This window comes from Lepisosteus oculatus, chromosome 14 (genome assembly GCF_040954835.1).
Source record: "Lepisosteus oculatus isolate fLepOcu1 chromosome 14, fLepOcu1.hap2, whole genome shotgun sequence".
NCBI lineage: Eukaryota > Metazoa > Chordata > Actinopteri > Semionotiformes > Lepisosteidae > Lepisosteus > Lepisosteus oculatus.
Window position 1 is genome coordinate 50,266,726 of NC_090709.1, and position 14,562 is coordinate 50,281,287.

Genomic DNA, 14,562 nt, shown 5'->3' on the forward strand with positions numbered 1-14,562 from the left:
ATCGTCTATCATCAGTAAGTAATTATTAAGAAAGTGTTTTATTTCATAAATTATAAGACAATTTAGAGAGTTTATAGGTCATAAACGTCGCTTATGTTCTTTTAACTCTAGCATTCAGGATCCAAACCCAGGTGCGGACGGTTGTGTTTCTTGAATCTCTTGTAATCATCAAAAGTCGATGTGTCGTCCTTCAGTACTTTCTCGAGTTGTGCCATGGATATTTTATACGATCAATACTTGTCATGCTCTTTTGCATTTTCATTAACAAACGGAAAAAGTTCAAAGTGTGTTTATGGCTGTGCTTCACATCTACACGAGAGCAGTACAGGACAGTGCGGAGTTCAGAAGGAGGATTCGCTCGCTGAATGATCTCTCAAGAAATCCCGGGTAAGATTCAAGAGGTGTTTTCTGCAACAGCCACGGCAAGTGTGAAGCAATCTCTGGATTTCCTGAATTTGAACTAAATTATTAGGGTTAGGGTTAGTTCAAATAATTTAGGATTTAACAGAACTAAATGAGGTACATTTAAAACAGCAGCGCAACTCTGCAGCACGTCGAGTGTGCCTGCATTTAGTTGTGTAAACCTGGCTCTCTCTGAACACAAGGAAAGAGTTCTCACTCAACAGAAGATTGCAATGTGAGTACTGTAATATAAAGCACCTGGAGATGCCAGGATTGAACTCAGGACCTCACACATGCAAAGCATGCGCTCTACCACTGAGCTACATCCCCAATGAAAAACATAAAGGAACAGACTTAGAGATGTGCAGATGCTCACTGATCACAATCCACCACTCACGAAGAATGCCTGCAGTTTCCCACTTTCGCGTTTCCTCTACTACAGAGTAAATTCATGGGAATGAAGAAATAAGGAAGGAAAAATAATCGCATTGAAGCTTCAAGAGACTGGGCACAAATTAATCTATTATTTTTGTATCCAGTCACACGTGCGACTGTGGTTAATTCCCAGACGGGGAAGTGCTTTTTTTCTACCTCATTACTCGACTGTCTTTCAATTCTGTTTTATTTGAAAGCTTTTTGCATCTTTTAAGTGCTCTTGATTAAACTATGCATAGAAAAACAGCACTACTGATGATTTTCATGGACCGATGCACACTTATTCTGTACAACTCGAGTGATAAAACCCTGTCTGCAAATATTGTAGAAGAAAATAAAAGGGTGAAACAACGCCCCAACCAAAGGAATGGTAACAGGAAGGATCGTGATCTTATTTGATAAGTCCTTTTGAGATGTCTTGTGAATGCACACAGGCGTTAGAGCTGAATAATTTACTTTTAGTGGTGTTTTTAAACAAAGATGGAACATGTTATTTCTATACCAGGAAGAAAGGAGCAGACTTTAACTTTAAGAGGCAAAAACAACACCTTATCAAAGCTAATATTAATTAAAATTACATCACAACAAAAGAGTGGAGACTTGAGTGAATAAAATTAGTTTTCACTGGACGTCTGTGTCTCCATTAATTTGTAGGTGAGAGAGAGGATTGTGATAATTTGCAGGTGCTTCTCGGAAGTGCGTTGGTGGTACAGGCGCCTTCCAAATAATTGAGTCAGGTTTGAATCCCAGCCAGTGCAAACCCAAATCTTTTCAAGATAATCTGTGGTCCGCTAACACATCTTTTGAAACACTACAACAGGTAACACCCCGTGTGAAACATCATGAACATCTGTTAAAGCCTGAGTTTTACATACTCTAACGTAAATAAACGTTAGTGTCTTCCGGTGTGTGAGCCAATTTCTCAAAAAAAATATTTGTTAGTCTGCCGGGAGGCTGTGCAAGGTGTTATAAAATAGAATTTCTAAAAGACATTCTCCCTAAGCTTAACATCAAGGCAGAAAAAATGCTGTTTTCTCTACAGAAATGCTCTTTACATTTCAGCACTGTTGCAACTCCCTTAATAAACGCATACAACCAAGGCATTGAAAGTTTTTTTTTAATTATTGTTCCAAAAAATGTTCCATTTGTTTTCTTTTTAATGTTGTTGATTAAAAGATTTTATTAAATGTGAAAAAAAATCTGAATGTGAAAAAAGGTCAAAATGCTATTGAAAAAAATCAGTAATGTGAGGAAAGATGGATTGTGGGAGCCCCTTAACTACCCATGTCATGCTGTATTTCTCACTCATTCTACTGGAAGTGGTGCCGTCGCTTCTGGATAAAGTCTGTCAGTGGTCATTCCAGACGGGTCAGGTATGACTACTCTTCGGCACAAGGGACACGTGACTTGCGAGGATCCCGACAGTGTTAGTTTTCTTTCAGAGCCCGGATAGCTCAGTCGGTAGAACATCAGACTTTTAATCTGAGGTCCCAGGGTTCAAGTCCCTTTTCGGGCGGCTGTGTCATTTTTAATTCTATTGTGAATGTCATTCTAAATAGTCTTTTATCTTTCACTCTTCTAGCTTTACTGTAGTTATTTTAAATGTCCATTACTTGTATTTAAGGTAGTGTATTTAGTGTTTCATTTCACAAACCGAAAATGTTCAAGTAGATCTTGTCACTCTACTCCACGTACTCATCTAAATTAAATCACAGTAGAGTACAGAACACGCAGTGAGGAGCTCACACAGTGAGTACTCTTGAATACGACAAGAGGAAAGGCACACTGCACATCATCACGCCCGAGTTTACAGTGACAGCAGAGGTTGGAAGCGACGTAGTTTTTAAATACTCGCTAGCTGAACGATCTCTCAAGAAACCTCGGTGGAGATTTAATGGGTGTCTAATAATCACGTTCAAAAAGATGACGATAAGTTTTTTTTTTACTAGGTAGCCTTAATGGCAACACGGTGTGAGTAGATCTTAAAATCTCACGTCTAATAAAGAGGTCTTTCTCGTTAGAGTAGAAACGATAGAAGCCTTAAGCGGGAAAAAAATCACAACATCTCGCATTTCACGTGTTTAATGTTAACTGTCTCAGTGGTTGCCTCGGTGATTGATGGCTCTTCTCCCTCGCAGAGTGATGGCAAACTTCTTCAGAGAGGGAGTCTCCCACGCACGGCTTTTCTTTATCAAGAGCTGAGACAACAGAAACAGACTTCCAACTGACATGAATTACTTCCTGAGCGTTTATGACTGTCTTTAAAAGCTGAGAGCAGGTGAAAAAGTCTTTGGAAATGAGGCAATGACTGCTGACAGTAAACAGAACTGACGCTCAGCTGCAGACAAGCGCTCCTCTTTAGTATAGTGCTGAGTACCCCCGCTTGTTGCGCGGGAGACTGGGGTACGTTTCTGTGACAGGGCGCTGGTTTAATTTTTTAACAAACTGACTTCACTTAAAAAGTGTGTACTGTGTCCTACGTTTCGGACTTGTTACAGCGGTAGAATATGGAGATCATCTCCAGCTTTGAGCTCAACTGCAACAAGAAGTCATGCTAAATGTAGTATAGTGAGTAGACATCGCCAGACAACAGAACGAGAGAGTAGAAGGCAGGAATATATGGTGTAAGGACGTGATCTGTGTAGTTAATAAAATAGTTAAAATAATATAAAAACGTCTCTTTATTAAGATACACAACATTGAAGGCGACGAGAGATGAGTGCTTGACGGACTCAAAGCGAGTGCAGTGCAGATTTTAGTTCTCTTGCTGGTAGAAACGAACTTCGTTTAGCTTGCGCCATGGAAAATATGGCAGCCGCGCCGAGAAGCTTTGCTTATGCCCAGCTTTTTTCCACCGCTTCCACTGAACCTCGGAGCTCCGGATTTGTATACGGAATACAAGATATGGATGGAGTCCTACAGATTTTGTTAAATAGCCAGTGGATCTACAGAAGCTCAGGATGCCGTGAGACGTGCTACATTACTGCACTGTATCGGGGCTCCCGTGCAGCGGATTTTCGCCAACCTCCCTGGAGAAAAAGACTGTAGCTGCTTTAGACGCTTCCTTTACACCGCGGAGAAATGTGGTTTTGTAACGGCATAAATTTAGGCAGAGAACTTAGTCTCAGGACGAATCTGTTGATGCTTTTGTGACTGCACTAAGAGAACTGGCTAAATCTTGTGACTTTGGAGTATTGGAAACTGACATGTTAAGAGATCAACTTGTGGAAAAAAGTGCACATAATAGACTATAAATTGCTGCAGGAGGAAGGGCTGACTTTAAAAAGAGCTCTTACAGTCGCTAGATTTCATGAAGCAGCTCAAGCAGAATCAAGAATGCTTTCTGACCACAGTGACAAAGTGACACTGAACTTTACAAACAAAGTTTACAAACAAAAGCCGAGCAGCAGGACGCAGTCATGCTAGAGATATAGAAGAACAGGGGACGGCTGACATTACTTGTTACAGGTACGGACTAACAATGCACAAAGCAGATGAATGCGGAGCGTGAACAGCAAAATGTCTACACTGTAAGAAAACAGGACATTATGCACACGTCTGCAGAACATCACGTCCGAGTTTAAGGACAGCAACATCAGAGATTGGAAGCTAGGGAGTTTCAGGTCTGTGTTTTTATTATAGGTTCAAGAAAGTCTGAATACCTTTGCAAGAAGTATTTCAGAATCCCACTCAAATCCAGTACGAATGCCGCATAAATCTGCATTGTACAATTAGTATCCCAGTGGGCAAAAGACGTATAATATACGTCTATTAAACGCATACCTTAGACGTCTAAATGTGGTCTACAATTCGTCTAGAATGAAATTCTAATATACGTTTAAAGTTATACGTCAATTAAACGTCTATGTTTAGACGTTCATTATACATAAATGGTTGGAGTTCTATTATACGGATAAATTTAGAGGACTATTATACATATATGGTTAGAGTTCCGGATAACTTTAGAGGTCTATTATACGGATAACTTTAGAGGACTATTATACGTATATGGTTAGAGGTCTATTATACGTATAACTTTAGAGGTCTATTATACGTATATGGTTAGAGGTCTATTATACGGATAACTTTAGAGGTCTATTATACGTATATGGTTAGAGGTCTATTATACGGATAACATTAGAGGTCTATTATACTGTAACGCAACGGGGCTCAGGCGGGCGCCCTTGCCGCATTAGGTCGGCCCCTGCACCGTCCGGGGCTCGAACCCGGGACTTCCGCGTCTCTCTGCAGCGACCTAGCCCCGTGAGCCAAAGAGAGATCTCTCCACAGCCCAGTAGCTGTGGTCCTGCTATCACAGGGAAGGGCGGTGACGTCACCCGCTCTGGTACGCCGGCTCTTACACAGCGCCTGTCGGCCGTAAGCGTTACAATACGTATATGGGTAGAGGTCTATTATACATCAAAGATAGATTTTATAGGTGTAGAAACAAGTAAACCAAGCCAATGATTAGGTTTAGAAATTTATTCTGAAAATACACATTCACACCTGAAACATATGTATTTCAAATTATACTTGTATACAATCAATCAATCAATCAACAATCAACATATGGGCAATAATCATAAAAAACACAACTAGTCTTAAACTTCAGCTACAAATTCTGGTAACATGGCAATATACAGTATAGTAATGACAAACACAAAACTAATTACATTAACACACTAACTCAAAACCACATTTTGATTCAAATATACATTTTAAAATGTACAACTTCTATATTTCCAAGAAAAAAAAAATATTTCAATGGAAGTTAAGACGATTTTTGTCCACTATTTGCAAACCCTGTCTAATTGTCATAACAGTTAGAACCAAAAACCTATTATTTTCAGAGTCCAGATCTCTTGGCCCCCTGCCTTGCATATGCATTCTTCAAGTAACACATTGTGTGCTCCTTTATTTCTTTTTCTGTTGATGTAGGGTGGGACTTCAGCACCGCAGCTAGGAGAAAATTATATAATGTTACTTCCCAAATAAATGATGATTAATATCTTCTTTAGTATAATCTAAAAAATGAACGGTTTACTAAGCTCAAAGCTGAAATAAATGTATAAAATTTGGTTTGCATCATAGCAGTTGAGCAATAAAGTCTGTCCTAATTAAAGAGTACCCAAAGTTTGAAAGTACAACATAGAATAAGAATAAGAGAAACGGCAAAACGATTTTGTGTCATCTTCCCCATTCACACTATTTTATGTGCCATTTTTTTGCTTATTCACGTACTATTTTAATCAAAATAATATTAAGAAAGATCTGTATGTATTCAGATAGTATTATTATTGTTCATACTTACTCGTCAAAAGAGGATTGCTGAGATATTTGCGGATATACTTCTACATTTGAAAAACGTGTCCAAAATGGTGACCAACGAATACTAGCAATGCACTGTGGTATATAACCGGAAAATATGCTGGGTTTGATATTTTCTCAACGTATGCGTTTATTAATGTTGTCGATATTATGGTTGAAATTTAACATTGATAATACATCGCAGCTATCTGCCCCCTGCTATGAGCTGATGTGCAATTTTAACGCATGCAGTTAGTAAGGATCGGTCACTGTTGTATGGTATTATATATAATGACATTATGGAATAGGATGAGGACAGGCCTGGCATCACGGGGGGAGGGGGGAATGTCGCCCCTTCAGTTTTGGGCAAAAAGATTTACCTAACTTAATTTGTGCCCTAAAAAAATAGTTGTACTTTGTCAATGGTCAGACAACACTAAATGACACGAACAGTCACTCAGTCTGTTTGATGGGCAGGAGGGCTCTCCGTCTAGGAACTGCACATATCAGTGTCGTTATTGAGTGTCAACATTACGATCCTGTTTGCTCAGGTGGACCGATTCCTTGCAGTAGTTTATCATTATACTTAAAATCGTTATATAACTAGGACTAGTTATAGCAGTCTGTGCTTTCTGTTGGTTTTACAACATTTTTTTCTTAACGATTCAGAACGTCCATGTAGCTGCAAAAATGAACACTTATGGTACTTTTCGCTCCAGGCAATACAAACCGTGAGAGTGACGAAAAATGTGAAACTGAACTTCATCGCAAATACCAGATTGCTAGTCGTTATCTTCTATCATGAAGCACTAATCAATTGCATAGCTGCGAGATTTCATTTGGGTAGCTGCACCGTACATCTCCGTTTCAACCGAAATATCACTCCCCCCTCAGAATTTCAGACGCCCCCCTACAGCTTTTTCCCCGGGCACCGCGCACTGATGGGGGACGGGGTGTCCAGGAAATGGTATCAACTTTTGTCAAGAAAATAAAAATAGAAACTCTATAGGCACTCAAACATTTTACTGTTTTTTTTCAGGCAGGTGGCAAGACCCCCTCAGCAAAACCCTTGTATGCCAAGCTGTGGGACTCTGCACAGTGCACGAAGTAAATTATTTTGGCAGTAATTAATTTATTATATTTACTATATTTATTATACACGTGTAAATTAATTACTGCCAAAATAATTTACTTCGTGCACTGTGCAGAGTGCCGTATACTCATAGTTGCGGCACACACGATACATACAGTAAAAAGCCTCAGGCACTGTGTTAGATGTGTTTTCGACGTTATATATGCGTTTATTCATGTCGTCGATTTTACGGTTGCAATTCGACGTTGATTATACGTCGAGGCGACATATATATACTTATAGACGTAATTTCGCCATAAATATACGTATATTCGACGAATCAATGCCCACTAGGAACGCTCTCCCAACTGAGCTATTTCGGCGGTGCGCAAAGCCCACAGCCACCTGCTCCAGCCTTCCTGTGTTGTGGCATGAGCGCACCAAGAGTAGCGGGAGAGTGTTGCAGGAACGTCACTCAGAAGGAAAGCCACCCAGCTGCGCCCTCTGAGCTCTGTCCAGCGCATCTTCCTCGCATGGACTCCTGCCTGCGACGGGCAGGAAACAATTAGCAAGAACAGAACGACACCCCATGGGTGTCTCATGACCGCACCTTAGGTTGTGACACGTGCAGGTGTGAGGGGTTGCCGGGCTACTTTGGAGCAGAGCTTGGGCGGAGGGGGGGCTGGAAAGCAGACAAAGAGGTGACACCTCAAGGTCTGCACGATCACAGCTCTCCGCCGCCCCAGGCTTCCGCTCGATAAGCTACTGGACACACCCGCCCCTCCTCACACAGACCGTGGAAAAGCCCCCGAGTGGGAGGGCTCTCTCTTCCTCCCAGGAGCTCTTGGACACGACGCACAGACAGGGCGCGGGGAGCCACCGCCTGCAAACACGGCTCCAGGCAGGACTCCACTCCGCAGGAGCCGCAGAGCAGAGGAGATGAGGGCAGCTTAGCTCCTGTGCAGAAACCTGAGCTGTTGTTGCTGTGGATGCTGTCTTTTCTGCACTCGGGGTAGGAGTGAATGTTGAGTTGCCCTTAGAAATGAAGCAGAGCACTTCAACGGCACGGGTGTGTGTGTGTGTGCGCGCCCTGGTGATTCTGGGAGACAGATCGAACCTGGGCTAAAAGAGAGGGGGCTTAGCCCTCTTCCATTTGCTAGTTCAAAGTTGTACAACCCATTTGTATCTGCTAGGCGGCGCAGTCGTTGTGCACAAAGAACGCTTTGAAAAGCGTCAAAGGCAAGTCATTCCGAGTTGGTCGTTTGTGTTTTCCGTTCAGACGCGAAATGCTGAAATGATCTCTCGGCTCCTCGGTTGTCATTTCTGCTCCGTAAAGGGATCACAGCAGGCGTCGGCTTCCAGCATGCTGGGTCGGGACACGATGCCGGGGGTTGGAGAGAGCGATGTCTTCCTCGTTAGTATAGTGGCAAGTATCCCTGCCTGTCATGCGGGAGACTGGGGTTCGATTCCCCGACGGAGAATAGCGTAGCTTTTCTTTCACCTCCTTAGAGAAATGACTGCCTTTCACTTCTCTGTTTTCTTTCACAGCGTCGTGCACCTTTTCATTGCTCTCGCTTTCAGAGCCTCCGCACGGCACACGACTCGACATCAGGAAGCACATTGAAGTGAAAGCAGGAAGCGCTGCGACATGCACTGTGCAGATCCCGCCACACTAAGAGGTGAGTGGGTCTGTTCGATGCACAAAGAACGCTTTGAGAAGCGTCAAAGGCAAGTCATTCCGAGTTGGTCGTTTGTGTTTTCCGTTCAGACGCGAAATGCTGAAATGATCTCTCGGCTCCTCGGTTGTCATTTCTGCTCCGTAAAGGAATCACAGCACGCGTCGGCTTCCAGCACGGTGGGTCGGGACACGATGCCGGGGGGTCGGAGAGAGCGATGTCTTCCTCGTTAGTATAGGACCTGTCACCTGTCCCCACCTGTCACGCGGGAGACTGGGGTACATCAGGATGCGCATTGAAGTGAAAGCAGGATGCGCTGTGACATGCACTGTGCAGATCCCGCCACACTAAGAGGTGAGTGGGTCTGTTCGATCACAGCGCTAGGCGAATCCCCAATCCCCTTTTGTGCCTGGCGACAAAAGATGTCTGTTTCCGCCCGGTTTCAAACCGGGGACCTTTCGCGTGTGAGGCGAACGCGATAACCACTACACTACGGAAACGGTGGTAAGACATGCCCAGCGGCCCAGCGCTGAGCTTCGCCAATGCGATTCAGCTGCTTCCAGTGCCTTTATTGGAGTGCGCTGATGGACCGTGCTCTCTCTCCAGAGACCAGCACGCCTGTCATGGACGGAGCAGGAAAGGCGGCGCCACATTCTACAGCCCTCTCCACGCAATCGACGAAATCGGGCTACTGAAGTGGAGAAAATCGCCTCTCCAGAAAGTGCAAATATCATCTTGGAGACTATAAATCCTATTGCCGAAGGTCAGCCCTGTCTACCAGAGTAACCCTCCCACAGCGATGATCAGCTTGTCTCACACGCGAGAAGTTTCGGTTGGAAACAAGCGCCCCCTCTTCTCGCACGTTTTGCACGTTCGAGTAGTTTTAATGCGGCTCTTTCGTACACAGTGCTGATCTTTTGGAAAGCAGGAGGCAAAACCGAGTCGAACCGCCTGGGTGAAAACCAGGAACCATAACCGCTAGACTATATGGCAGCGAACAACCATGCTGTTCCCGGCATCATGCAAGCAAACTACATAAATATGAGAAAACACGCAAGAGAGTTGTCACTCAGAGTGTCGAAGGGTCGATGTATACTGGGGCTCAGTTGAAATGCAACGTCAGGACTTTTCCGAATTATGTCACACGAAGAGAGCACAGCCCTTTCCACTCTGCCGCGTGTGTCTCGGTAACTCGCTGTGATCGTATAGTGGTCAGTACTTTGCGTTGTGGCCGCAACAATCCCGGTTCGAATCTGGGTCACGGCAGAATAGGGGCGTCTGCTTTTACTACTCGCACGAATGAAGGCAAGAAAAAGCCAATCGATGTGAACGAACAGCGCTTTACAGAGGAGTACTGCCTGACTGGATCGTTCATGAACGACAGAGGCCACTTCGACCTCTTCTCGGTTTTCTTCAATGACTTACTAAGGATCTTCTTCACATTCGCCCATGCAGGGGAAGCCAGTTACACCAAAGCAAACGCAGGAAAGTGCATTTCAAGCAGAGACCAGGAGGGACTTGTTTACACCGAGAGTTGGCGGAGAATGGAACAATGCGCCCAGCCCTGTTGCTGGAGCCGATTCTTGATGAGCTGTTGGGCTCACTAAGAGGCCCCCGCTGGATGCTAATCTTTCTGTTGTTCTTGCAGGTCCTGCGCTGCTTTTGAGCCGACAGAGCTCGTCCTGGTCTGTCGGCACAGCCCAATTGCAAATGATCGGCTCCGCGTACAGAAGGAACGTGCGTTTGGTACAAGAGTGCACGAAGGCACCGGAAATACATTGGGAACAAATGACCGGTCGCTCAAGACCTCTGTGAAGTACAGGAGCGTGCAAAACGAGGCTGTTTCCGCCCGGTCTCGAACCGGGGACCTTTCGCGTGTTAGGCGAACGTGATAGCCGCTACACTACGGAAACCTGCAGGGGCCGCTGCTGGTGTCTCACTTGCGTTTCGGGCTGAGAAAGGGACGCGTCACTTTAGGCAGGGGGTGCTGGAGAGAGGAACAAAGGGCGCGATGAAACAAAATGCCGAAACCCGGGATCGAACCAGGGACCTTTAGATCTTCAGTCTAACGCTCTCCCAACTGAGCTATTTCGGCGGTGAGCAAAGCCCACAGCCACCTGCTCCAGCCTTCCCGTGTTGTGGCATGAGCGCACCAAGAGTAGCGGGAGAGTGTTGCAGGAACGTCACTCAGAAGGAAAGCCACCCAGCTGCGCCCTCTGAGCTCTGTCCAGCGCATCTTCCTCGCATGGACTCCTGCCTGCGACGGGCAGGAAACAATTAGCAAGAACAGAACGACACCCCATGGGTGTCTCATGACCGCACCTTAGGTTGTGACACGTGCAGGTGTGAGGGGTTGCCGGGCTACTTTGGAGCAGAGCTTGGGCGGAGGGGGGTGGGAAAGCAGACAAAGAGGTGACACCTCAAGGTCTGCACGATCACAGCTCTCCGCCGCCCCAGGTTTCCGCTCGATAAGCTACTGGACACACCCGCCCCTCCTCACACAGACCGTGGAAAAGCTCCCGAGTGGGAGGGCTCTCGCTTCCTCCCAGGAGCTCTTGGACACGATGCACAGACAGGGCGCGGGGAGCCGCCGCCTGCAAACACGGCTCCAGGCAGGACTCCACTCCGCAGGAGCCGCAGAGCAGAGGAGATGAGGGCAGCTTAGCTCCTGTGCAGAGACCTGAGCTGTTGTTGCTGTGGATGCTGTCTTTTCTGCACTCGGGGTAGGAGTGAATGTTGAGTTGCCCTTAGAAATGAAGCAGAGCACTTCAACGGCACGGGTGTGTGTGTGTGCGCCCTGGTGATTCTGGGAGACAGATCGAACCTGGGCTAAAAGAGAGGGGGCTTAGCCCTCTTCCATTTGCTAGTTCAAAGTTGTACAACCCATTTGTATCTGCTAGGCGGCACAGTCGTCGTGCACAAAGAACGCTTTGAAAAGCGTCAAAGGCAAGTCATTCCGAGTTGGTCGTTTGTGTTTTCCGTTCAGACGCGAAATGCTGAAATGATCTCTCGGCTCCTCGGTTGTCATTTCTGCTCCGTAAAGGAATCACAGCACGCGTCGGCTTCCAGCACGGTGGGTCGGGACACGATGCCGGGGGGTCGGAGAGAGCGATGTCTTCCTCGTTAGTATAGGACCTGTCACCTGTCCCCACCTGTCACGCGGGAGACTGGGGTACATCAGGACGCGCCTTGAAGTGAAAGCAGGATGCGCTGTGACATGCATTGTGCAGATCCCGCCACACTAAGAGGTGAGTGGGTCTGTTCGATCACAGCGCTAGACGAATCCCCAATCCCCTTTTGTGCCTGGCGACAAAAGATGTCTGTTTCCACCCGGTTTCGAACCGGGGACCTTTCGCGTGTGAGGCGAACGTGATAACCACTACACTACGGAAACGGTGGTAAGACGTGCCCAGCGGCACAGTGCTGAGCTTCGCCAATGCGATTCAGCTGCTTCCAGTGCCTTTATTGGAGTGCGCTGATGGACCGTGCTCTCTCTCCAGAGACTAGCACGCCTGTCATGGACGGAGCAGGAAAGGCGGCGCCACATTCTACAACCCTCTCCACGCAATCGACGAAATCGGGCTACTGAAGTGGAGAAAATCGCCTCTCCAGAAAGTGCAAATATCATCTTGGAGACTATAAATCCTATTGCCGAAGGTCAGCCCTGTCTACCAGAGTAACCCTCCCACAGCGATGATCAGCTCGTCTCACACGCGAGAAGTTTCGGCTGGAAACAAGCGCCCCCTCTTCTCGCACGTTTTGCACGTTCGAGTAGTTTTAATGCGGCTCCTTCGTACACGGTGCTGATCTTTTGGAAAGCAGGAGGCAAAACTGACACATTCCCATACCGGGAGTCGAACCCGGGCTGCCTGGGTGAAAACCAGGAATCATAACCATTAAACCATATGGGAGCACACAACCATGCTGTTCCGGGCATCATGCAAGCAAACTACATAAATATGAGAAAACACGCAAGAGAGTTGTCACTCAGAGTGTCGAAGGGTCGATATATACTGGGGCTCAGTTGAAATGCAACGTCAGGACTTTTCCGAATTATGTCACACGAAGAGAGCACATCCTTTTCCGCCCTGCTACATGTGTATCGGTAATTCGCCGTGATCGTATAGTGGTCAGTACTTTGCGTTGTGGCCGCAACAACCCCGGTTTGAATCCGGGTCACGGCAGAATAGGGGCGTCTGCTTTTACTACTTGCACGAATGAAGGCAAGAAAAAGCCAATCGATGTGAACGAACGGCGCTTTACAGAGGAGTACTGCCTGACTGGATCGTTCATGAACGACAGAGGCCACTTCGACCTCTTCTCGGTTTTCTTCAATGACTTACTAAGGATCTTCTTCACATTCGCCCATGCAGGGGAAGCCAGTTACACCAAAGCAAACGCAGGAAAGTGCAATTCAAGCAGAGACCAGGAGGGACTTGTTTACACCGAGAGTGGTCGGAGAATGGAACAATGCGCCCAGCCCTGTTGCTGGAGCCGATTCTTGATGAGATCTTGGGCTCACTAAGAGGCCCCCGCTGGATGCTAATCTTTCTGTTGTACTTGCAGGTCCTGCGCTGCTTTTGAGCCGACAGAGCTCGTCCTGGTCTGTCGGCACAGCCCAATTGCAAATGATCGGCTCCGGTTACAGAAGAAACGTGCGTTTGGTACTGTTGTAACAGAAGGAATAAGGTTCTTGATCCCAAGATGAAGTAAAACAGATGAGTTTATTGCATGCAAGGAACAATAAAGCTGAAGTCTTGTTTCCCGCATGAAACAACAAAACCGAAGTATTGTTCGATGTGCCGGTACAAACTTTTAGGTTATATAGTCCTTGCTTGCTGCTTCAGACGTCATTCAATGTTATGGTAAGGGGGGGAGGGTCATGGTATTTGGCCAGTTAAGAGGCCCAAATGGTCAGTTTAAGATTATGCCCCCAGGGGGTTCCTTGTTCGCATCTGGAATCCTTATCAGTTAACCCCCTTTCCTGCCATAAACCCCTGTTGCTTAGAAGTCTAATTTTCAGGCAGAACTGACTTAAGTTAACCCTTTTTACATCTTATCTCTTACTTCATTCCCCCCTTATAAAATATGGCATACGTCAGGACTGCCTATTTTTACACATACAATGTCAGGGCAGATCTTTCCTTTTTAGATGTACAGGCATGCATTACCATGACATTGTGTGTTCCACAGTTACAACAAGATGTTATTGATGTTTTTGTACAAGTGATAGTTACAATTATACATATAAAACAACCCTAATCCTACAAATACATAAAGTCCTACTCCAGGACCCAAACGCAGACCTCAGCCATGTGGAGATCTATCGTCAGGATCTTGGAACAGCAATACTGACCCAACTCCGATTATAATTTTTTGGCTTATAGATATGCCAACACCCGGAATGTGTTGATACCATATCCCCAGAAATGCTCCTCAGGCCTAACAAGCACACTGTTGGTCTTAGGAAACATCAGACACAGAAACGGTAACAACATCCTTCTTTCTGTTCACTCAGTCTCTGGTGCCGTGGGTCGGTGAAAGTGCGATACGCGGATCCAGCGATCTCATCCTGTCACTCAGATGGCACAGTCAGTAGTTGGTGGCTCTTGATATGGTCCCTCCCAGCAGGATTGCAACGTCTGGCAGGGTATCTCTTCTTCACCTACA

At 45.9% G+C, this 14,562-nt stretch overlaps 7 non-coding genes across 7 annotated transcripts; 2 read left to right on the top strand and 5 right to left on the bottom strand.

Annotated features, from left to right (window-relative positions):
* The first annotated feature begins 2,280 nt into the window (after nucleotides 1–2,280).
* trnak-uuu (transfer RNA lysine (anticodon UUU)) lies at nucleotides 2,281–2,353 on the top strand. Its single transcript has one exon. It is a non-coding gene; the product is annotated as a tRNA-Lys (tRNA).
* A 6,966-nt stretch (nucleotides 2,354–9,319) lies between these two features.
* trnav-cac (transfer RNA valine (anticodon CAC)) lies at nucleotides 9,320–9,392 on the bottom strand. Its single transcript has one exon. It is a non-coding gene; the product is annotated as a tRNA-Val (tRNA).
* A 1,340-nt stretch (nucleotides 9,393–10,732) lies between these two features.
* trnav-aac (transfer RNA valine (anticodon AAC)) lies at nucleotides 10,733–10,805 on the bottom strand. Its single transcript has one exon. It is a non-coding gene; the product is annotated as a tRNA-Val (tRNA).
* Nucleotides 10,806–10,914: 109 nt separating this feature from the next.
* Nucleotides 10,915–10,987, bottom strand: trnaf-gaa (transfer RNA phenylalanine (anticodon GAA)). The gene has a single exon. It is a non-coding gene; the product is annotated as a tRNA-Phe (tRNA).
* A 1,226-nt stretch (nucleotides 10,988–12,213) lies between these two features.
* Nucleotides 12,214–12,286, bottom strand: trnav-cac (transfer RNA valine (anticodon CAC)). Its single transcript has one exon. It is a non-coding gene; the product is annotated as a tRNA-Val (tRNA).
* Nucleotides 12,287–12,731: 445 nt separating this feature from the next.
* trnae-uuc (transfer RNA glutamic acid (anticodon UUC)) lies at nucleotides 12,732–12,803 on the bottom strand. Its single transcript has one exon. It is a non-coding gene; the product is annotated as a tRNA-Glu (tRNA).
* A 201-nt stretch (nucleotides 12,804–13,004) lies between these two features.
* Nucleotides 13,005–13,076, top strand: trnah-gug (transfer RNA histidin (anticodon GUG)). The gene has a single exon. It is a non-coding gene; the product is annotated as a tRNA-His (tRNA).
* Nucleotides 13,077–14,562: the final 1,486 nt, after the last annotated feature.